Below are 25,511 nucleotides of genomic sequence, written 5' to 3'. Positions count from 1 at the left end.
AAAGCGCTGGTATGAGAGCTGGTCCTCGCAGTCACAACTTAGGCTGCCTCTTTGAAAACACAAGACACAGTCTTGAAATAAGAAGAAGAAGAAGTATTTAACATGAGAGAAAAAGTTAGAAGACAATCATCAAAATGTACATAATACATGTACAATACTAGTACAAATATGAAACTGATATTTTGTTTTCTAGAAAGGTAAATCGTACAATTTTACAAAAAGTTGATATCTTCGCCTTCCGGATGATATAGAGAAATCCAGAATTTAGTTAATTTATGCAATAAAGATAGGATCTATGGGTATTTCGATACTATGGGATGGAATTGAGCCTGTCGATATAGCTATGTGAGACGGATCATAGAAATGTACAGTATTATCAATAAAAAGATTAGGTAATATATTGGTATCTGAAAATGTATATCACAATAAACTACAGAGTAGTTTAGTAGATAGATAGGTTGAAAGATCATAAATATTTGCAATTCTCGAAAAATTCCTCAAAATAAAAGATATCTCTAAATGTAGAAATTCTTGAATAATAACGAATCATAGAAATTTTTACCTTTTGCTATACTAGATATTTTAAAACCATGTGAATAATTTTTCGATTTGGAAGTCTCACAAAATCAATTTCAAAGTCTGTCACTTTTATATTAAAACTGATTTTGTACTATTGCAATTCATAGGAAGTTTATTGTTATCGTGAAAGGCGACTCCTACCTTAACAAAACGTTTTTTTTTGGTTATTTGTTGGCCAACTTTTGAAAGACTAACAGGAAATGACATGTCCGAAGTTACTATTACGATGTCATTCAACAAATCTACAGAAACATATCTGATTTTTCAAAATGTTCGTCCCGTTCTTTTCAACTTCATCGTTTATAATATTCTTATCAATGATGGAATAATAAAAAAGTTTGAGATTGATATAGTTTGAAAAAAAAAAAAGATAGGCAGAATATAATTTCAATAGTATTTGTTGTAAGTAATATCCTATAATCACTCTTCGTGAAGTAATATAATCAATCTACGAGGTATGATGAGAAAATATAGTAAATAAAAGCAGCGAAATGGTAATGTACAAAATTCATAAAACGTACAATGTCAGTTTTGAAAAAATGTCGAACATTTGATTCTATTTCGCGTCTTTTCTCTAGGTCTAAATATCGAGTTTGTCAAATTTATGACGTTACCAATATTCGCAATTATTCGATAAAGATTGTTTTACTACATAATAAAAAGGTAATTTAAATAGTGGTCACTTAAGAAAAAAACCAGAAAATCAATGAAAATTGAAATTAACTCAATTTTGGTAATATCTATCAACCTGATTTACAGAGTATTCGATAAACTGCGGAACAATAAGAGTCATTATTTCTAATTCGATCCAGTGAATATTCTAAATTGTTTGGTCGGTTAACTCATTTTTTCAAATGTTCCCATAGGAAAAAATCGAGAAGAATAAGATCAAGTGTTCTAAGTAGCTTCTTCATTTATCAACGTCCTTTAAACTGTTTAACTAGAAATTTTCAAACATTCAGACCCTGACCTAACATAACCTAACCAAACACTGATATCCAAGTTTTCCTTTATTCGGATCCTAAAATTCTGCAATTCGGTCTTGAAGCTCTACTATCCGAAAGTTTTCCAAATATTGCTGAACTAGTAAATTCCCACGACAGAAATTCGTTACCTACCATCATTAGAACTTCTATCCTTTCTCCTTAATAATAACATTTATATAATGCTAATTATGAGACTGACACTTTTTTGATTTATTGAATCAATTTAAAAAAATGGAAAAAAATAGAAGACTTTTTTTTCCCATTTATGTCACGTGTCCTGATGTTTTTGATTTTCAAAAATAGAAGATGTACGTTACATTTTCAGCATTACTTCATAATATCTTTATCATATATATTGTAAATTATTATAGTTTTGCAGCCAATGGCTTATTTTTTCAACAGATGTCCATTACTAAGAGTATGCTTTTTCAGAATAAACTGTTGAAATTGATTCATTTTTGACAAATTCCATTTTCAAGAACAAAAATACAATTACATCTCATTTTCATTTTCAATTACATCTACTTTTGGGTCGGAACTTTTCCTCCTTGTTTAAAAAATATGATTAATCCGAAATAATATGTAGAAAATTTTTGAAGAAATTGAAGGACAGCTGAAAGAAATCCGAAAGCTATAAACAATTAACCGAAAAAAATTGTCTGGTAGTCAACTAATTTGTTAAAAACCATTGGAGATATTCCACATTATGAAAAATATCCCAAAAGAACAGGACATTTCTTGAAAAAAATGCTGTAACCTCAGAACCAATATTTATAATGATTACTAAGGGTTGAAACTACATCCAAAAACGGGTGCTTCAGTTTGTACAAGCCACGCTCTTCGAACAACCCAATAAAAAATATTATTTAAACATTTTCATTGTGAAAATAAAAATTCCAGGCACTCACAAAACGCAAAATAATCTTTCAGCGAAAAATCTTTATCATGATTTTTAAATTAAATTAACCCTTAGACCGGGACAACCTCGCCATCTCTTGTCTGAGAAACCGTTAGTTTAATCAAAACCTCATATTATTGTCAATGGTTTCTCCTCAAACAACAATATTAGCATAATTCATTAATTTTGAACTTATAAATTTGATATTCCTTATATGAAATTTTTTTTTATTATATACTTCCACAATAGCCCATTAAATAATTAGGTGCCGTTAGTTTTATTTTGTCTGCAAATGAACTAAATAAAAAAAGGTAAGAAAAGATAACTAACAACTAAAACTGGTAAAATAGATAACTAAAAAATAAAAAAAACTAAATAAATAAAACAACATTTATTATAAAATACAAACTGTACGTATTTAGAAAATCTAAGAGTCAGGCACAACATAGGGAATATATATTTGTACAATCGATATCACAGAATCATAAAAAGACCAGAAACAGTTGCATGAAGTTTGATTATGAGATAATTGTTAAGCTACAAACATATTTTTTTTCCTTTCCTGGAGGTATTCTTCAGAGGCTTCAGAATAGAATTCATGTCGAAGAAATTGAAAAATTCTTAATCCTCTCGTTGCTACTAACAATAATTTACGTCGGTGACAAATTAGAAAGTTAAGTGAATAATACTTTTTTTTTTTCAACATTAGTATATACTCTATTAACATAAGTTACCTCAAAATTATATTTTATAACTTTTCTCTTTTACTGTTGATAAATTTATTATAAACAAATGCAGGATTTCAGTGATAATTTAAAAATTATAATTATAATTATACATAAAAATCGTTTATCAAATATTTTTTTTTAGTTAATTAAAAACTTTTCACTGCCACTTGTATTCAATATTAATGACCATTTTTTCCATCATTATTCATCTTGTTTTTTTAAAACTAAAATAAAATTCTGTTACTAATTAAATTTTCATTGTTCATCGAACAAAAAATTTGATATAAACTATAATATTTTCCCATTACAATTATTCTGTGATGATGTGTTACAATTTGTTCGGGGTTGGCATTAGTTAACAGTGTCTGTCGTGGAACATGGATTTTAACCAGTATAAAATACCAAAGAGGTTTACGAAATGTTAAATTTTTTATTGATGATATGGGACGTGATAAACATGAAAGATCGGTGAAGAATTTAAGAATTCGTACAAGTCCGTCCAATAATATTAAACATCGTCTGTGCCTCAATTAGGGTGACTACGCTCTACAAGTATAGTTGTCTGTACATATCTGCCTTACTAAATTAGAATACCTAATAATGCTAGAATAAAAAATCGCTCGGAAGGATACATTCTGACTTTATAATTGACCCCTGAATGTCACGATACAGCAGATAAGAGCCATTTCCAAAGAAATCATTCGAAACTGTTTTCAGTTTGGAATTTACCGTCGAGATATATGCATCGCTAGCGAAGAGTAGCACTTTGAAGGATACCAGTTGATATTTCATAATGCTTTTTCTATTTTTAACAAAATAATATCCTCCTTTAATCATAATATATGATATGTATATCCAATATTTATTGAACTTTCATAGTGAAATATGAACCTGAAGTTACCATTGAAATGAATTTCTATTATATTGAAGTAACTATTTCTTAAACAACAGTTTTTGTCAAATGCTGCAGAAAGAATCAGAATCTTGCTTTAAGTTCCATTTTCGTGAATTTCAAGTTGATTTGAGAATGCCTGGATAAGTTAAGCTAAATAGAAAGAATAAAGCTACCCCCAATGTGTTTCGGGCCACGCTGGAGCGGAAGAAAATGAAAGAGCAGGCAAACTTGAGGCATCTAAACCCTAGTTTTCAAAATTTTCTTTGGAAATGACAATAGAATAAGAGGAAAAAATATAAAAAAAATTACTGGATGTATCAACCCAAAAACTCACTAAAATTAATAGGACTCATATCATGGCATTTCCGCCTCAATGCGATCTTGAAGAGGCTAGGTTTAGGAGAGTTTGCAGCATACAGATAGAAGACGAAAATATTAACCTGGTGATGTCTGACATAAGACACAGAAATCTTTGGCAGCTAGAATCATCCCATATCCTGACCTTTCGAAACGAAGATTGACTCTTGAGCATCTTATTTGTCACAATAAGAAGAGGAAACATAATAAATAGATCTTTGGGTCGTAGTGTATTGGATACCCTGAACGTACCTTTTTCACTGCCGTAGCTTTCACAAAACTAGTTCAATTGTTGAAAATATTATTCAAAAATATTGTGCTAAATAATAACAACCAACTATTTATATACGATAAAAAATTTGAATGTGTCGAACATAAATGCTAGTCTGAAATTTCCGTCATGAAAACATGTGATGTAAATCATTGCAGGCGGTGAAAGTTCTCTATATGAATGGGTATGGGTCTCGACATTTAGCACCGCATTCTAGATGCGAATAAGCTATAAAACGTCGGGAACCACTAATACCAACTTTGGTGTTTATCTCGTGAGATATTGTCCGACTTATGGAAGATTCGGAGGGATTAGGCGCCAACGCTGTAGCCGACTCCGGGCTGTTATTAAAATGTTAATGATAGGAATACTGTGCAAAATTGATTAAATTGGATGAGGAGCACAAACAAGATTATAAAAAAGTTCTCTCTGTCATCATCAATGTATATTTATTCCCTAAATCATAATTAACAAGTTGGATTACACAGTAATTGGGTTAAATTCATTAGATTAGTTAGTTTCCATAAAGATAAAGATAAAGTCTCTGTTGCTCAAACTGGAAAATTGAGTAAAAATGCTTTCTCTCATATTTGGTTTCATAATTTATAAATAAATTTTCAACTGTATAAATTCTCAACGGCAATATTAAGTGGGAGAAGAAGAGACATGTTTAATTACTTGCAATTTCTCTGATTACACACAACTGGAATTGTTTTTGTGAGGTTATTCGAAAAACAAAATTTGTGGAATCGAACAGCTCATTTGCAAGAGCTAAGAGAACGAATAGTACATGGCTGCAATCTAATAACCTGAAACCTAATTTCGAACAACGACATATTAATTATATCATTTAAACACATAATTCAATTATCAAGTAATAATTATGGTTTCATACAGTTTAGTAGGAACACATTTAAGTTTTGGAATCATATGCTGGGGAGGTATTTCAAAGTCACATTATAATGCACTAATTACAAGAACGAATACATGGCTATGAAACTAGGAATAAACAAAAGTATGTTGCCCTCTTTGACAGAGACAGAGAAGTTATTCGTATTATATCTGCCTACTACAACCTACCAGATAATATGAAAAAAGAGAATACAGTGAAAAGATTCAAGACTGCATTAATAAGTTATATAAAGAATAGACCAAGAAAATATAAATATATTAAATAATTGACTGTTTTTAATTTAAAAGAAACTGAAAACGTGCATTGATTGTTATGCCATATTTATACAATAATGATTTTATGGCATTTTATATGGCAAAACTTTTTAACTTCACTTTTTTCTTTTGCTTAATTTCTTTTAAGTAACAGTTAACTTAGATAAAAATAAGTACTCCATTGCATTTATAAATTTATTTAGTTTTTATTTAAGAAATGTGGTTATTTATGTGTTTATTGAAGTGAATATTTCAACTCAATGTATTCAATAATACCATGTATTTTTATGCCAATATATAATTGAACATGTTTTACGTATCATTACTAGTTATTTAGTTCATTTAGTGATAATTCAAATGATAATTTTATTGTTTTTGCAAAATTTCTTCCTATTTTTTGATGTAACGGAAAAACTGAGAAATGCTGTACTTTGAACTAATTCTGAGAAGAGTGTATATATGTGATGAAATTTTGGGTACTATATTGTCTACATAGTTCTCAGATCCTCTATTATGATGCACCACATGTAGTATATTCCCTGTTTTGAAATGGAGAAGTGGAAATGATGGAGTTGACAAGTGATAGATATCTGTATCATAAAAATGTATTCAGCTTTGAATAAAAATCCTTAGATATTGCTAAATTGGGGGGACTGTTTACTGTTGTTCAAAACTTATATTATATTATGTTCAACAGTTGGTTTGATTGAAATGATTGTTTCAAATCTGTTTTCTATCGCATCATTCGGATTGAATTTTTTGTGCTCCAATTATTAGTATCTCCTTTCTCTTCTTCTTCTTTGCATTTCGTAACCATTTTTTCATTGGCTGTCATAATTTTGATTTCCGAAACCATTAACGAAGGTTTTTATAAACACGATATTTGCGCCGACCTACGCTTCCTCTACCAATTTCTTTCTTTGCACAACCCATTGAAAAACATTGTACTTCACAAAGTTGAGCAACACATGACCAAAGTAATTCATCGACTTCTTGCTCGTATCTAGAAACTAGAATCTCATACATTGAACGTTAATTTTTCTACTTAATCTGGTTGTACGCTATTAACCGTGATTTATCTTGATACATTTTGTTATTTAATTATCCACTTATAGAAATTCAATGTTAATGACTTGGGAGAGAATTGAAATTGAAAGAGTTGAATTGAAAAATATGTAGTAATAGAGATAAAATATATTTCACATGAAAATTTCCTATCGTAGAACTAATTCAACGATCATGAATTATGTAACTGAGATTGAGTGAATTACTGTGATGATAATTATGTATACGGCCACAATAGAATCTAAAACGTATCTCCATGAAAAGATAACTTCAATAATATGAATAGATTTTTGTGTAGGAACTCAATTAACATAAGAAATAACGTTTAGTGATATCGATACCATTTTTTCCTTAGAAATTTTGATTTACATACTGTAAATATTGTAACATCAATTTTACCGTTATAGTTAATGCATTATATCTTTAAGCTTCATATTCTCTTCTTCGGTTATGCATCTACAATTCTAGGTGAGTCTTATCTGCATTCACTATCGCTCGCAACTTCCTACGATATCATACTACTACGATTCTGTTGATATTATACTAACCTATCTAACGAAAAATACTATTTCGAAGTAATTAAGAAACTACTGACCAAATATGCTTATCATAATGTGAGAGAGTACGAAACTGAATATCTTACAACTTTTATTGCTGCGATATCTTATAGCAATGGAGTACCGATACTAGATACCTATTCACATTGACTTAATCATCCAGTAATACATTCCGCCTGACTCTATGTAAAATATTCCTGGTCACTCGTATCTACTTAGTTTTATTCGTGAACACTCATAACCCAAATTACCTGTTACTTTCTTCTACCTCTAGAGGCATCAATCATTGTATTGATATCAAAAGCCAACAGCAATTTCGAAGCATGTAATGAGCTAGGTCCTTATCTACTTACAACATCTTCATAACAAATATCATTCATTTGATAATGTAGAAAATATATTATAAATTTTTTTCTACTAGACTCAGACTCAGACGTATGAGGATGTTCTTCGATGCTGTTTTAATGAACAGTATATCGCCTTGAAGACTAATAAGACTGTTAGTTTTTCCGATGTTGCGAATATTGTAGCACCTAAAAGTGAAAGCTTTGTATGATAAAGCTTCTATTCCAAGTGTGACAACCTACAAAATTGTTCAACTAATATGTGAATTGTGAAATACCAGATATTGTTCCCAATATTTCAAGTAAAGATCAACGGTACCTGCTTGACATAAGTCAGGTAACTGCCCTGTGAACTTATTTGTTCGTGAACCAAGCCTTCTTTCCCACTCACGGTGGTTGACAAAAGCTAATAGAGTTTTCCAGTGTTCCACACTTATATATAGTCTCTAAATATGGTTCAAATAATTGATAATATGATCGATAGAAACGCATAGTAGATCAAAAGAAGCATATCAGAGAGTTAGAGTTCAGAAGAATCCTAAAAGCAAGAAAGTTAGCCTCTAAAGCAGAACCAATAAGGCTTAGAAAATTAATTTTGAGGCAAACGATTATACTGAATTAATTGATTGGAGTACGAGTGCGCTTACACCACCTCCATTGTTGTGCAAAGTATCTGATGATGGAATTTGGGCTAAAATTAGCGCCGGTGAAGCGGCTGACGAATGGAATTTTGTTAAATTTCCATGCCCTATGCAAGCAGTTGAATGCTGCGTGAAATTAGTGACTGAAGCATCAAAAAGAGTGGTCGGTGCCAACAACCGAGATGGTTTTATATGATCTACCCTAGCATCAATAGCTTCAATGCCAACATTTGCTAGCAAGAATAGCTTCAAGTTACCTCCCTAAAAACAGTGAGTAAATTTTAAAATTAAGTGCATTTTTTTCATTTTCTTTTCTTTTCTATGTCTTATTTTATTACTAAGTATATTAGCATAATCAAATGTGAACTTTAATTTTTTCATTTATTTGTACTCTACACATCGTCATTCTAAAAGGATTAATATAGTGTTAAGTAAAATAAAAGTAATGGGCTATTGACACATAACTCAGTATGCTTTCCTACACCTTCCTGCAATGCGCAAACATACATCTTCAAGCAAAAATTTTCTTTTTTGCTCAACGACAAAGTGAAAGATTTTTACGGTTTTACATTTTTTTGGCGTTTTTTGTTACTTTTGTTACTTTTTTTAATAAAAAAATTTCACTGTGGCAGTTTAAAATATCATTGAATAAGAACTGCAAAAAATGACTTGATTTTCGAAAAAAATTGAAATTTCAAGGACAATGCACTAGCTGGGGACTCAATATTTTTTTCTTTCAAAAATTGCATTTCTCTTACCTATCCCACAGACAATTTTTCCGTGGTATAGCATTGTAAAAAAGAAAAATTTGTTTTTTTCGGCCCACCCTAATAGCCCACCTAACCTAACTTAACCTAATAGAGAGACATATTGCAAAGAATGGGACTACATAGTCGAATCTAATTGAGATCCATTTATAATGAATATAATATAACAAATAACAACTGAAATGGAATGAAAAACAAGTATACTACGGTCGGGGACAAACCGATCACTTATTTCAAATAATAATGGGAAAATGGGAGAATGAGAATAATCAGGCTCAAGCCAACTGTAACGTTATGAGCTACATGGGCTTAGAATCAAAGTAGCCATCTTTAATAATAAACTTCCAACTTTCTTACATAATATCATCAAATTTTTAGTGAGACCAAAAGTCTGAAAACCTTCCATTCTGAAGTATGGCACTGAATAATAGAAATATTCAAAAAAACTTCTATACACAAGGTTAAAAGACAAGTGAAATAATTTATATATATTTGAAATAATAATGTAAAGCCTCGTTCTAAATTTCAACTCTACAAGCTTTTTCGATGAGGAACGAAAAGATTTACACATTCTGCGTTCTAGAAACAATTGCTGGTACATATAAAATTTATAAAGAGAGTGTATAGAGAAATAAAATCATGTAAGTGAATATTTCTTGAAATCAATAGAATTCTAGGCCAGTATTCTCACACTTCAGTACGAAAAACAGTCAATATGATTTAAAAATATTGTCAATATATTCAAAGAATTTGAAAAAAAAGGTTTCATTATGTCGATGATAAATATTCTCTCCAAACTTTAAGTTCTCAATCTCAATACGTGTAGAAGATGCTCTCTAAACTCTTTCAAGTGATTTTTGGCAAAGTTCACTCCAATTTCACTATTACAGGAAGGACTAACTCTAAATTCTCATTTGTTCTGTGTTATCTCATTCTGTATAGATCAGACATTCCGTCCTTCACACAATTAAATTTTCTATCTTCAAAGATTTATCAGTTCTGGTAAGACAGCGCGTTGAAAGTTTCATATACACACAAAGTGTTTTCAATTACAATGAGTAGGAGATGGGTATCATAAAGATTAATAGGGATATATTATATGCTCTATTTATTCTCTCTGATCCCATCTTTTGATAAGTTATTTCAGTGGAAGCTTGGCAGTAGATCTCACTGTAAAGTTTTGAATCATTATTATATTTGATTTGAATTTTAGATTCTAATTTATATGAATACATTCCGTTCCCTTCCATAGTAAAATATGTGAGCACTTTGAAAATCGTATAGAAAATATATTTCAAATTTATGTGATTATAGAAAATTTTTATTTAAGCTATTCATTAATCAAGTATGCTCCCAATGAGCACGAATTTCCAAGAAAAATAATTTCGACATAGTTTCCACTTTTACTAATACGGAAAATGCACGCCAAACTCTATTTTCAGCTTTCCAACGATTGCTTTCAATATCATTTCCACGACAAAAATTGATTAAATGTATCCAACAAATGATGGAATAATGTGACATCCAGCTTTTCTGGATCCATCAACACTAATTCAAAGCCGTGGTAACACTTACTATATATATATACCTTGATAGTTGTATCAGACATCAACAAAACGTCAAAATTCCTGATGATCGCTTGACATGTAATTTCAAGCTATCCAGTTTTACTGTCTGTATTAGCCTCTTTCTCTTTCACTATGAGATGAAGAGGAGGCAGGTTCAGAAGCGCCTCTAAGGCAGGTTGATATTGCCCCTGCAATACCTAGACAGGTATTGCATATAATGGATTCGATGACTATTTGGTATATACAGAATACCGTTTTTGGCTTAAGTCTCCATGTCTTGCCAAGAAGCTTAAGAAAGGTCCCAACAAATTTGAGTAGAATCTACTTTAAACATTTCTTACCATCTTCTGCACTATGTGAATGAATAAAATAATTGCAGTCAAAAGTTTCGATCACAAAATTATCATCTTTGGTCAACGAAAGGTATACCTTATTTTTTTTTTTGGAACTGAACGAAATCCAGTGTGAGTGTAAGGGTTGGTAGTACTGTATTCAGTTTATTTATCACTAAAAGTTCCATTCACAATTATTTTAAATAATCAGTTTCGTATGTTTCTTGTTTTCATTGGAAATAACATTTCAAAGCTCTGTTCTCTTACAGATGAATGAATTTTGTGTAAGTACAGATGGCGGTGATGTCGATTCGGATAATTACTCAATTACTCAATGAATGGTTGGAAGAACTTGATTCGCTCACGAGAGTGAATTTTTTCTTCCAAATATAAATCGTTCGAAGCGAATAAGTTTTCGCAATGTTTTAAATTTTTTGTGTTATAATCATAATTTAACAAACAATAAAAGAGATTAACCAGTAACATTCCATAATGAATTCGTGCTTTTCAACAGTTAAATATTTAAGAATTCACCTGCAAATTTTTTGCATAAGCAGATTAATTCAAATGTACATTAAATTAAAATCTACATTAGTAGACTGAAAATCTCGTATTCCAATGTTATTTTTTTATTTATTAAAAAAATGAAAAAATCTGCTTATGATACGTTCAGTTTCGAGAAACAAGTTTGGATATTAATAAGAATTAAATGGAATTAATAAGAAAAGTTCAATAATAAATGAATTTAATATTCTTATTGAAATGTTATTTTGAATTCATTATAATAAGAAGTCGACAGCAATGGTCAAATGCAGAGATCGCATTACCATTATGTATTGTACTCTGATGCCTCTACAATGGAAAATAGACAATTTCGAACAGGAATATATGGCCCAAACTCGCTATCCTAATGGGTTCAGAATCTGCCATTTCCACAATGCAACCATATTCATTCTATCCAATAGCAGAGCAGCCCTGCAAGCAATTGAGTCAAGGCTAATATGGAACAGCATCTAATATTCCATCTCAACTGGAGCAAACACCTCGAGTTCGAGGTAATCCATAAACAAAGACTACGGTATTTACATTCAAGATTTTTAAAGCTAGAATAGGTAAGCCGCATTGCCGGTAGCTCACTTTGCGAAGTCGTTGATACCTGTGTGGTGAACAGTTCAGTGTCCACAATAGATCAATTAATAAGTCAGAGAGGTAAATTCATGACCTCACGCCCTAACTCATTTAATCTAATCTACTAAAGAATAGTTTTCGACATCGAAAATCCATTCATTAAATTTCAAAATAATATACTTTTCACAAGTTTATCTCTCACACTGTCAAGCCCTAGCTAGCTCTATGAGACGCAACAACCGTTTGGACATTTTTTTATGAAGTTGCTGTTTCATTTTTAGAAAAAACAAGTCCGATGTTTACCACCTTTCACTCTTCTAGTGATGAGCAATACATGGGTTTTTTGAAAATTGTGGATTAACTCTTCTAATTCTTATTAAACGTAACATTTCCACATGATTGACTATGATCACCACAGCCACGTCATCTGCGCATGCTGCGACATTTCCTTTTATAATACTTGTACTAGCTTAAGTCGGCCATTGTACAGGGTCCTTCACCACGAGCTGAATCGATATGCATATGGGAAAGTACTGCGACTAGTGTTTTGAAAATTTGCTTGCATGGGTTTTCCAAAATGCTCGTTTCAGCTAAAATAATTTCAGTTTTCTGAAACTTCCGTTTATATCCGAAGAGGAACAAAACTTCGTTATTTTAAAACGAATGCTATGGTTTTTATTAAATTTTTGGAATCTACGGATAATTTCAATATAACTTTATGTAAGGCATAGTATGCCTAAAGTCCACCATTTTTAATTATTTCACATTTTCGAAATTTTTGAACACATGCAGCCCTCCACTAAAAAAATTATATTTTTAAGTTTAAGTGAGTCAAGTCTAATATTTTTGGGATTGTGCCGAATTTCGCTATCTAAAAACTTTGAAAACTTAATTTTTTCAAATGGCAACTCCCATTTTCCTTTTTACCATTGGATTCTACGCTTTAAATTAAGGGGAGTAAATTCATATATAACTCAAATTAACGGTTTTTGTAGAAACTTGTAGAATGTGAAATCTTCATGGTTTTTAATTGTCGGTTACCAGGAGTGACCAAAAAAAAGCTAACATATCAACAAACAAACAAACACTGAAGACAGCTTGACGCTTAAGCGTTGCATAATAACCCTATCACATTCCCCGTATATTACCAGTATATTGAAATATTCTTCATTAATAAAACCTAAATGGGACATGATGAACACTTTTGCTACGCTTAAACATCAAGCTGTTTTTTGTTTGTTGCTTTGTAAGCTTTTGTTTTTCTTCTGGTCGCTCTAGACAACCGACAATTAAAAACCATGAAGATTTCAGTTTTTCAAATAGAATGGAGAGAAAAAATGAGGTTGCCATTTTTTAGCCAAGTTTTTGGATAGCGAAATTCGGTACCATTTTCTGAACACCCTATATAAATTTTTGTCATGGTTTCCACAGATTTTAAGAGCTGTTAGTGTTATTTGTCCAAATCCCAAAAATATTAGACCTGACTCATATTATATATACATATAATTTTGAAAATGTGAAATAATTAAAAAATGGTGAACTTTAGGCATATTATGCCTTTTATAAAGTTATATTAAAATTTTGCGTAGATTTCAAAAATTTAATAACCGGTATAACCGGAAGTTTCTGAGAACTGAAATTATTTTAGCTGAAACCAGCATTTCGTAAAACCCATAAAAATATCGATCAGCTCGTCGAGAAGGACCCTGTACATATACATGTGCGTTTAACTACATGTACATCTGCCACAAATTTTGATCTACATCTATTTAACAATATATTCAAAAAGTTATAGCAATACCAAGTAGAAAGAAATATACTGGACTGGTAGTTTGATGTAGTAGCTTGGGTGATCGTTTCCTATCCAATTTGTGGAGACGTAAACCATTCCCTATTAAAATCAATGATATCACAGCAATTTGTGAAAAGAAAAAGATTATATTGCCAAGAAGAAATAAATTATTTCTATTGGTTAATTGACTAAATTGTTAATAAAGAAAAGCCTGGTTTTCTAAAGAGTGAATAATAACTCTCATTGAAATGATCTATTCTCAAGGAAAAGCGTTTTTATTTATTTCATCATTATATAAATGATTATCGATGAGAACCGCAGAAGAAAATATATTCATTCTCACAAAAACTCGTCTGGCATCAAATGAAAAGAGTAATTTGTGTGTGGCGGCTCACTGTTTCGATTGTTACGACTAGACGCTGCTGACAGGCACAAAATTTCGACGATAAGGATTTAAGTATAAAAAATCCCACCAAAACAGACTAAACGAATTGGATTCTACCTAGAATATTAAAATGTATTTAACGGTATAATGACTTGTATAATGATATTTTAGACCCATACGCCGATAAGCAATTAGATAGCATTTAGGATTCTTGTTTCATACCAGAATAGATTATACAAGTATTATTTCTTTTATAACAAACTTTTATTAATAATCAGAATATTTATTTAAATTCTTTGAGCTAATTTGCTCGCGAGTAATTTTGTTTTAATCTTGTTGCGTTTCTTGGTCTTAACAATTCCTATAATGGATTTTCTATTAAGCTCGATCCTCAAACGTCAAAGGAACCATCATAAAAGTATTATATCACAACCTATAATCTCTCAGACTTAGTGGTCTCTGATTCTTAGTTTCATAATTTATATGAAGCAGCTACTCAATCGTCGGAGAAGGATCCATTCGCCAATGAACGAAAAAATAGTGAACAAAAAAAACGATAGTTACTGGAAGTGGAAAAAACAAAGAAAGTGTAGCAACGAACTGAAATAACAAATATGTACATTTCTTGTAACTGGGTTGCTATCGGAAATGTCGATTTGGGACAAGAGCTCCATTGCTCTTTAATATTTCAAGTTTTGAGATCCCGATCTTCTGATTGAGCAATCTATAGTCTCGCCTTCAACCATTGAAAAGTCTCAACTAGAAGCTTCCAAGGAAGCAATTCAAATAATTTAATGACATGTTCACTATACTCTAATGGTACATAATACGCCTTTTTCCATCGAGAAATTGGACCTGAATGGTTTGTCTTTATTTTGATAAAGACTGAAAGTAGCCGAAATGTCAAAATTTTCATCTATCTTTCTAATTTTATAACAGAAGAGACATAAGGTCAAGACGATTCGAAAACATAAACATATATGAAAGGTGTAAGAAATAAGAAATCCAGCCCAAATTTGCCGTATAGTGTGGGAAATTCTTAACATTTTTCTCAACAAGTATTTGAGAATTCAGTAGCGCCATAAGTCTAGTATATACGGTGTCCCATGACGAGTTAAAACTATCTTTATATGGCAAAATGCTTATAGTAAAACCATGAAAATGTCTACGTTTGAGTTTTCGGATACGATCTTTTTAACTAAAATATTTTCAAAGATGACCGACTTGCGGTAGAAACGTCGGTCGATCGTAAAATACATACTTTTTGAGTTATTGATTTTTTTGTAAAAAATCATTTATAGGGGTGTGCAACGGTCAAATTTATTACAAAAAAATTAATAACTAAAAAAGTATGCATTTTTCTACAAAAGTTTTCAGTCAAAAGTATACTAGAATTTTACGTAGATTTCAAAAATGTATTAATATACCAGGTGTTCTATTTAAAATAACAAAGTTACAGTTCTACTGGAAGTCGGCCATATTTAAAAATATTTTAGTTAAAAAGATCGTATCCGAAAAATCCGTACTACGAAAACGTAGAAATTTTCATGATTTTACTATAAGTATCTTTCCATATACAGATAGTTTTAACTCGTCGTGGGACACCCCTTATATTTGTTATATATGTGACAAAAAAGGGTGAACTAATACCAATAAACCTTCAGCAGGAATGAAATCCTTGTTATATTATTTTTTATCACAGACTTATTGGACGAAATTTTTGGGGTTAATCAATTTTGTTTGGATGTTGAAGACAATTTGAGATAATTAAAAAAATGTTATCTTAAAGTAAACTCTAATATTGTTTCAAAACTCAGAACTCTCAGTAAAACTAAATTCGTGAGATAATTGTGCTGGAAATCATACTGTTCCTAATTTTTCATATGTCAAACAAATATTTTGTTATATTCTCTCTTTTCAGTTTCTGGCTAAATTATATGTACCGTTTTCTTTGTTTTTCTTATCTACTTATATTCACTATCCATTTTCTTCATGGGTGTACCTTACTTCTGTTGATAGTTGTTCCCAATGCTCCACTTTTCGTATGATTCTGCCTTTTCTCATTTTGAAATATTGACCACTCCAGTTTTCTCTTCATGTTTCTTATTGATAGTACTTCCTACTAACATCACTTTTCTTGTAGTTCTTTCTGTTTTCATGCTTAAACAAATGTCATTAATACTAATCAACTGTTTTCAGTTCTTATTGCCAATGCTTCTATTTGGACTGTTTTTTCCTCTGTTGATAGTAATCCCTGCGTGTCCATTTATTTAGTAATACTTTTTTCTTTTGAAAATCGATGTAGAAAGTCCACCTCTATTTTTCTTATCATTTGTCATGTTTTTCACTCATTCAACCTCTTCTTCTGTGAGGTAGTATTTTCTGCTTGAATCTCTGTTTTGAAACTATGTCTGTTTTAATCGTGAAAATTCACCATACTATTTCTACTCATTTTTATTATTACTTGTCCTCAATTTTTCTCCCCTCATTTCAACATTCGTTCCTTTTTGTTTTCTGGTATTTTATGTGAAATGTATCTAGCTCAGCTAATTCCAAATATCTTATTTCCACTTTCACATTTAGTTACTAGTATCGTTAATTTTTTCTATTTCTTCATTCTCACTTCCATGTTTTCATCATCTTCAAATGTTTCCTCTTTCTATCTTGTAGATACGGTGCTCAGATATTCATACGTCTTTACTGTGTTTCCGTTGACCCATTATTTTTATCACGTTCATAGTTGTAATTTTCAATGGCAGTTACTGAGTGAATCCATCATAGATATAAGGAGCACATTTATTACTACAACCATCCAAATTCAATAACAAAAAAAAATCTCATTCTACGACGCTCCTGCAGCATTTTTCAGTAAGTAACTACAACACACTAAATAAATCGCTCTTCTATTTATCTTGTTGTCGCTATAAATCGATTCCTTAATGTTCACCAAACATTTTATATTGTGTAATTGTAGATTTACCGGAGGATGGAAAACCAAGCTGAAAACAGGATGCTGTTGAATGGGAAAAATAGTATATCCTTTTATTTTAAGTTTAAAGTTCACACAAAAAATCATTCAATTCGAATTTATCGCATATATAAAACATAATTATTTAATAATAATAATAATAATAATATATATATATATATATATATATATATATATATATATATATATATATATATATATCTGGTGTGGAGATGCCAGTACTCCCATCCAGCGCATCCCCAGGGGCACTCCTCCCAGATATGGGAGGTTCCGGCGTAATTAAATAGTCGGCGCGGATCAAAAAACTGGCGGGATGACGTCTGACCCGAAGCGGGCGGCCATCAATGGGTAGATCGGGCTCATTAGTCCTGGGGAAGACAGCTGATCTAGGAAAGGAACCCGAACAAATTCCAAAAACATTGAAAATAAATGAATTATGGAACGAAATAATGAGGAAAGTACGGTGCAGAGGAGGGATACCTCAGTACCGGTCGAGAGTGGTGGTGATTGAGTGGGCCCCCCTCGACCGTCAGCAAGCGACCACTATGAGCCCGCGGTAGGAGACCAGGCCGGGGTGCTGGATACGGTGACTGGAATGGAAATAGACCCCTTTGCAAGGAGAAGCCCTTTAGCAAGATCTTCCCCTGGGAGAAGAGGATCCGTTCCCAATTTGTCAACTGATGATGACACAGGCTGGACTTCAAACATACAGCAGTTGACTAAAAGAAAGCGACTAGAAAATATTAGCATCGTTGATATTGCTATGTCACAAAGTAGGAAAACAATAGACCCGGGAACCAAAATCCTGAGAATTATCGATTCCCTAGTGCTTGAAACGAAAGCCTTAGTGAAGACTGCTCGTGAAAGCACAAATACCAAAAAGGAAATTAGAGAAATATCTACGAAACTGCTAAGACTAACAGAGCAACTCACGATAAGAGAAGCCCAGGACACTCTAAGAAGAGCTGTAGACAGCCCGGATAAACCCAAGCCGCAAGATGAGAAGACCGTGAAGATAAATACCCGTGAGGTGGGCACTCAAACAAACGAAAGACCAGTAACATGTTCGTCAACCCAAACTGACGGCCCCGAAAAGCTAACGCCACACGAAATAGACACACATTTAACCAAAGGCCTAAACGAAGAATCCCTGAACAATTTGATTGGAATGAAGTGGAGAAATGAGTGTTTCCAAAAAACAAAAAAAATAACCGAAAATATGCGGAGAGTGTTAGGTGGAAGAGACCTAGGCATATTCATGGATACAAAAAAAGCTGCAGAAAACAAAATTGTGCAGGAAGTCGCCGTCAGAATACCACACATTTGGAAGCTTGTCGAAGCAAACAAAATACAGCCTGGAAAAGTTATAAGTGTGGCAAGTAACAGCAATATTTGGGTGGAAGATGAAGGGGAGACTGAAGTAGTAAACTTTACATTCTTTGTCGACTTGCCAAATGAACAAGACAAAGAACAAGACTTGTTCCAACTGTATATGGCATGTAAAAGACTTACAGAGGCGATGGGGCACAAAGGAGTCAAGCACATCACTGTGGTTCCCTCAAAAGAATGGGACGAAGACCAAGCCCTTAAGGTACTAGAGTGTGCATGTAGAGAAAATAACGTGGAAGCTATCATCTGCATGCAATCAAACAATAAGGGACAAACGAGAGCTCAGTCCAGGAAACAAGGAGAGGCAGTAATCATTGACGTAGGCGACCGAACTTATGCTGATTTACTGAAGGAGGTTAAAAAAGAAGTGCAAGAGAAAGGATTAAGTGACAGTGTTGGGGGTGTCCGCATAACGAAGTCCGGGAACCTACTCCTCAAAATGGAGGAAACAGCTGGGGGCGCAGAACGACTAGTTGAAGCTCTTAGAGGAAGGAATGGAGTTAAAGCGCTAAGAGGAGTCCAAAAAGCGGAGGTTGTCCTCCATATTAAGAACATTGATGCTGTCACTAGCAAACAAGAAGTGGAAGCTGCTATCAGAGACATCGACAAGGGAAGAAAACCAACAGGAGACATAAGAGTTAGCTCTTTGAGGCCTGAGTATAGCGGGACACAAGCAGCTACCGTCTTTATACCAAAAGAAACTGCCGATAGCCTACTCAAAATGGGCAAAATAAGAATTGGTTTGGTCAACTGCAGTGTGAGAGAAAGGGTGAGAATGGACTCGTGTCATCGATGCTGGGAAATTGGTTATATAGCCAAATTCTGCAAGGGCCCTGACAGAACACGACAGGCATACAATGTGGGGGAGATAACCACCAGAAAAAAGACTGCACGAAAGAAGCTCACTGCGTACTGTACAACATCCCCGGTCATAGGCCACTTTCCCTAAAGTGCCCTTTATATAGAGGAGAGATAAAAAGGCTGCGAACAAACCGCCAACAAAATGTTCAAACTAGTTCAAATTAACCTAGGTAGGCGTATTCCAGCACATGACCTACTGCGACAAACAATAGCTACAAATGAAATAGACATTGCAATCATAAGCGAACCAAACAAGAATTTAGCTAAAAAGAGCGGCTGGTACACAGATATCAATATAGATGCAGCAATTTGCTTACCAGCAAGCAAGCACATATCGATACAAGGTTGGGGACAGGGAAATGGATTTGTTGGATTGACTGCATCAAAATCACTATATATAGCTGTTATATGTCGCCAAATATAAGGCTCGAAGAGTTCCAACATTTACTGAATGAACTGGAAAATAGTATGGCTACACGGAAAAATAAGTGCCTGATTTGCGGGGACTTCAACGCGAAATCAATGATGTGGAGCTCAACAACAAATGATTCTAGAGGAGATATTCTTTCTGAATGGGCCTCAGAACTAAACTTAATTTCACTGAACACCGGATGTGAACCTACCTTCCGTAGAGGCCAAAGCTCATCCATTATCGATATAACATTCGCGGCAACCAATATAGCGCCTTTAGTAACGAACTGGAGAGTGTCTGAAGAGGAAAATCTTACAAACCACAATTACATTTATTTTGATATATGGATTAGTTCATAAATGAACTGCGAAGCAAATTACCATCAAGAGAACAAACCTTAAAGCCAGAGAGATTAATTGAGAACATCAGCCATTCATGTGATAATACATTCCAACGAAAGGGTATCCCAAGTGACAGGAAAAAACCAGCTTACTGGTGGTCAGCGGAAATCGCCGAGACTCGGAAAAAATGCCTTACACGGAAGAGAAATATGACAAGGCTCCATAAAAAACCTAATATATCGCAAGAACAAAAAGATACATCCCGGCAAGCCTACAAAGAAGAAAGAGCGCGGCTAAAGAACGCCATCCTAAGAGCAAAACAGGTTAAATGGAAAAGGGTCATTGAAGAAGTTGAAGAAGACCCATGGGGACTGGGATACAAGATAGTGGTGAATAAACTGAGCTTGAGATCACCTCCTGCGTTGTCAGAAGAACTCATGCTTGACGAAGCTAAGGAGCTGTTCCCACAACACCAGAAAACTAAGTGGAGTACCACTGAGGTACGAGACATTATTCCACTATTCTCGGCAGAATAACTGGATCGAGCTTCAAACAGGATCAAATTAAAAAAGGCTGCATTACCCGACCATACCACCGGAGATAATTAGATGTGTCGCACAAAGACTTTCACCAATCTGTCTGAATGTAATGAACCAGCAAATCCTGAAGGGCGAATTCCCAGATATCTGGAAAACCGCCAAATTGCTGCTCATAGAAAAACCACGTAAAGAAAGACAATCAAAACACACATACAGACCGCTGTGCCTAATAAATTGCATGAGAAAACTACTAGAGCACCTTATAAAAGAAAGAATAGTTGAAGAAATCTGCAGAACAGGAGGCCTTGCTGATACACAGTTTGGATTTGTGAAAAAGAAATCGACCATAGACGCTATGCTGAGAGTAATGGAAGAGGTAAATAAAGCAAAAAGACTCGCACATCAAAATAGAAAACTATGCTTGCTAGTGACCCTGGATGTCAAAAATGCCTTCAACTCGGCACCCTGGCAAGGCATCGTAAGAGAACTTGAAAAAAGAAAGATAGCACCATATTTGATACGAATGGTAAAAAGCTACTTTATCAACCGAAGGATCTTAATTGGCGACAGAACTAACATGGAAGTGACAAGTGGTGTACCGCAAGGCTCTGTACTTGGACCCACTTTGTGGAACGTCTACTACGACGATGTACTACGCCTGGATATGCCGCCAGAAGTCGTGCTTATTGGATTCGCTGACGACTTGGCGGTAGTGGGAAGATGGAGAACGAAATCGTAGCTGTGACCAACTTAGCAGTGCAAAGGGTTGTGGAATGGATGAAATCCAGAGGACTAGAATTGGCGTCAGAAAAAACAGAGACAACGCTGCTGGTGGATAGAAAGATTGTTAAACAGGTGACTATCGATATAATAGACACACCGGTCTTCACTCAACCACAAACTAAATACCTAGGGGTATTTTTCGATCAGGGCGCTAAAATGGAGGCTCATATTGTAAACACAAGCCGTAAGGCTGAAGCGACGATAATGGCTCTTAGCCGCCTGATGCCGAAAAGAGAGGGACCATCGTCAAGTAAGCGCAAACTGCTGTCGGCGGTAGCCCACTCGATTATGCTATACGCTCCACCAGTATAGATCTATGTTCCTCAAGATATAGAGAAAACTAGCTATCCGAATATGCAGTGCGTTCCGTACTGTATCCACCGAGGCAATATTAGTATTGGCGGGTATAATACCCATAGACCTATTGGTGAACGAGAGAACCGCCACACATGGTAAAGAGCAAGCAGTTAAAACAACAGAAAAAGAAAACACGCTAAACTAAATGGCAAAGAAAATGGGAAGCAACACACCACTTGGGCGCTTGGACCAAAAGACTCACACCGGAACTTAAACCTTGGCACAAGAGAGGACATGGGGAGATAACGTACACCTTGTCCCAGCTATTATGTGGACATGGATGCTTTGCAGCATACTTCTGCAGATTCAAAATAAAAGACTCGCCACTTTGCCAGTATTGTGGCAATGAACAGGACGATGTTTATCATACCTTTTTTGCGTGCCCTAGGTGGCAAAATGGAAGAAGACGAGCTGAAACAGAAGCAAATACCATCATAACCCCAGAAAACATAGTCCAAACCATGCTACAGTCTCCTACAATGTGGAACGTGATATCTACTATGGCGTCGAACATTATAACACAATAGGAAAGAGACGAAAGAAGAAGAGCAATTAGAAACTATTAGACAATAAAAAAGGATAAGAGGCAGGGCATCACGACGAAGTAATACCTTTAGGTGGTTCCAACGCGATGCCAGCAGGCAGGAAAGAGGGAAGGGTTTAGTCGGTCGGTGAATGCGGTGAAAAAAAAAAATATATATATATATATATATATATATATATATATATATATATATATATATATATATATATATAGTATACCTTCACGGTAATGGTCTGTGAATCGTAGATCTTTAAGTTATAATTAAGCGATGATTTAATGTGAATGAATATATTATAAAAAGTCGTTTACCGGAGTTTCAAGAAGAATCATGAAATATTAATAATTTATCTTAGCTTTAGAAAACTTAGACTTGAGCAAACAATGTCATTAAAATTAATCATGATGCATATAGAGATAAGAAAATTCTCAATACAGATAGTCTGGACAAACTTTTCCATCCAACTAACGATAATGTGTGATAACATTAATGATAATCACTTAATCAAAATTGTAATTTGATGTGCTATTATTGAGTAAATTGAGTATAGCGTGTATTTCGATAATCTCCAATATTTAATTTCATTGAGCTTGAATATTGAATGTATCTATCTTTGTTAAGCATAACAGGATATCGATAATTCTCTCTGGGATGTTTTTATATTCCCATTTCAGTAGTAAGAAAACCTTTATTCTGGAAATAACCAACTGGGCCTATGCTCCGACTTTTCACCCTCTTTCATATTCTCAATTCTGATTTCTAATTTTAAGTCGGAATATTACAACTGTTTCACTATAACTCTAGCCTAATCTCTTCGTTTTGTATAGTAATCAATGTTCAAAATGATCCAAATCTAATCTTGTTTTTTTACAGAATATTCAATCGTTTTCAAACTGTTTGAGTACATATATCGTGGTGACTTCTCCATCCATGTTCTTGTTATCATCATCTTTAAATTATAGAGATCATGGAATGGCTATTTTATTTCTCCTTTATGTCGAAGATAATTGAAAAAAAGTTATTGCATTTTCTTCTTAAACATAAATTCGGTTTCCTACCTAATAAATACGTTATAAATACACTAATGTTTCTTAATGAAATATTCACTGAACTGAACTGAGGTGTTCCTTTAAAATGGTTTGTATCTTACCTAGACTATAGAAAACAACTGGTACGAGCTAATGGTAAAGTTAAAGTCCTGGTCTGCGCGAACTGTTTGAGAAAAATTTTATCCTATAAAGCAGTGTTGCAACCTTTAAATCTCAACAATGACAATACGATCCTCAGATTCGATCAAGTTTCTTGGTCTACATATTAACTGTATCCTTCAATGGTCTTTATAGGTAGAGACTTGGGCGAAAAAATTATCCTCCGCTTGTTTTCCATTGAATCTGTATCTTAACACCTCCATTCTGCTTTAACAACTCACTACTGGTGGTTCGAATCGCATCTTCGTTGTGGTTTGCCTTTTTGGGAGTCTTGTATTTTGCACTTCTTCGAATCTATCTTAGAATCTATTCGTTAAATTAATGGTTCAAGTAATAGAACACATACAAAATTTGAACTTTCACCGCTTTCTCTCATTTTAGAATCAGTTTGTTTTTTTCGCAAGCACTTTCACAATTCAACTGACAGACTCATTCATAGTTCCGGAGATTTGCAAAAGCATCTGCTTGAAGGACCCTATAATCAACTAGGCATGAAAACTAGTGTAAGGAAACCAAAAGTAATGGCTAACAAGTCTTCCAAACCCAAATCCACAACAGAACATGAACATTTATGACACCGCCATAGAGAAACATAACAATTTTAAATATATTAGCAGCTGGATAACATTAGATATAGACCCTGAGGTCAAAGTAAGATCACGTATAGAACAAGCTAGGGCCATATTCCTAAAGGTGAAAAACCTATTATTTAACGAAACCTTGAACTTAAACTTACCGTTTTGTAAAAGCGTACGTACGTACACTCTTGAATGGACATTAAAAGTGGATACCATGAACAGACTCGACGCTTTTGTCATGTGAATCTTCCGTAAACTACTAAAAATATAATGGACTCAATATATACCTAACGAGGAAGTGCTTGATACATGGGAGAGGTAAGAGAGCTGCTTACAACAATAAAGAGAAGAAATACCGTTTATTTGGGCCACATATACCGTAACAACAAGTATGATATACTGAAATTAATAATAGAAGGAAACAGTGGACCTGGTCGCACACAACATTCATGTTTTAAAACATACATAAAAACATACGCACCATTCAGGACCGAAATAAGTATGCCGAAATTGTCGCCAACCTTCATTAAATGGAGATGGCACTTGAAGAAGAAGAAAATATATATCTAAGTTGACGCTAAATCACCTATTACTTCCAAATAGTTATCACGAAAGTCTTAGCATATAGCTGGAACTCTATCTGATTTTGTCATGTTTCCCTTAGAATAATACTTGTATTAACCAAATTCAGATTCATATCATAAATAAAAAAATAGAAATTATTAAAATGGAATCTCGATAATCAAACCAGCACATAAATTGAAATTATAACAAAATAGCAGTTTCATGAAGAAGAAGTGGATAAATTAAAAGAAGAACAGAGAGAATAAGTGAGAATATTTGATTGAAATAGTTAGGATTTCATTTAATGACATGAAAAAATTTTTTATAGAATAACTTGATGATCACAAATAACATATTTCTCACTGGTTTTCACATATTATGATTCAATATGCCTCTTATTTATTATTTATTACATATTTCTGCTAAAAAATTAGTAATAACGCTTTGTGTTAAGGGTTCAGTTGCTAAGATCTCTTAGTCCCCATTTT

At 33.4% G+C, this 25,511-nt stretch overlaps 1 protein-coding gene across 1 annotated transcript in view; it reads right to left on the bottom strand.

Annotated features, from left to right (window-relative positions):
• Positions 1-25,511, bottom strand: part of LOC130448965 (CUGBP Elav-like family member 4) — a 1,535,225-nt gene that overhangs the window by 1,431,727 nt on the left and 77,987 nt on the right. The gene's annotated exons all lie outside the window — the stretch shown is intronic.

This window comes from Diorhabda sublineata, chromosome 1 (genome assembly GCF_026230105.1).
Source record: "Diorhabda sublineata isolate icDioSubl1.1 chromosome 1, icDioSubl1.1, whole genome shotgun sequence".
NCBI lineage: Eukaryota > Metazoa > Arthropoda > Insecta > Coleoptera > Chrysomelidae > Diorhabda > Diorhabda sublineata.
The sequence above is the reverse complement of the archived record's forward strand: the minus strand, read 5'-3'. Positions and strand labels throughout refer to the sequence as shown.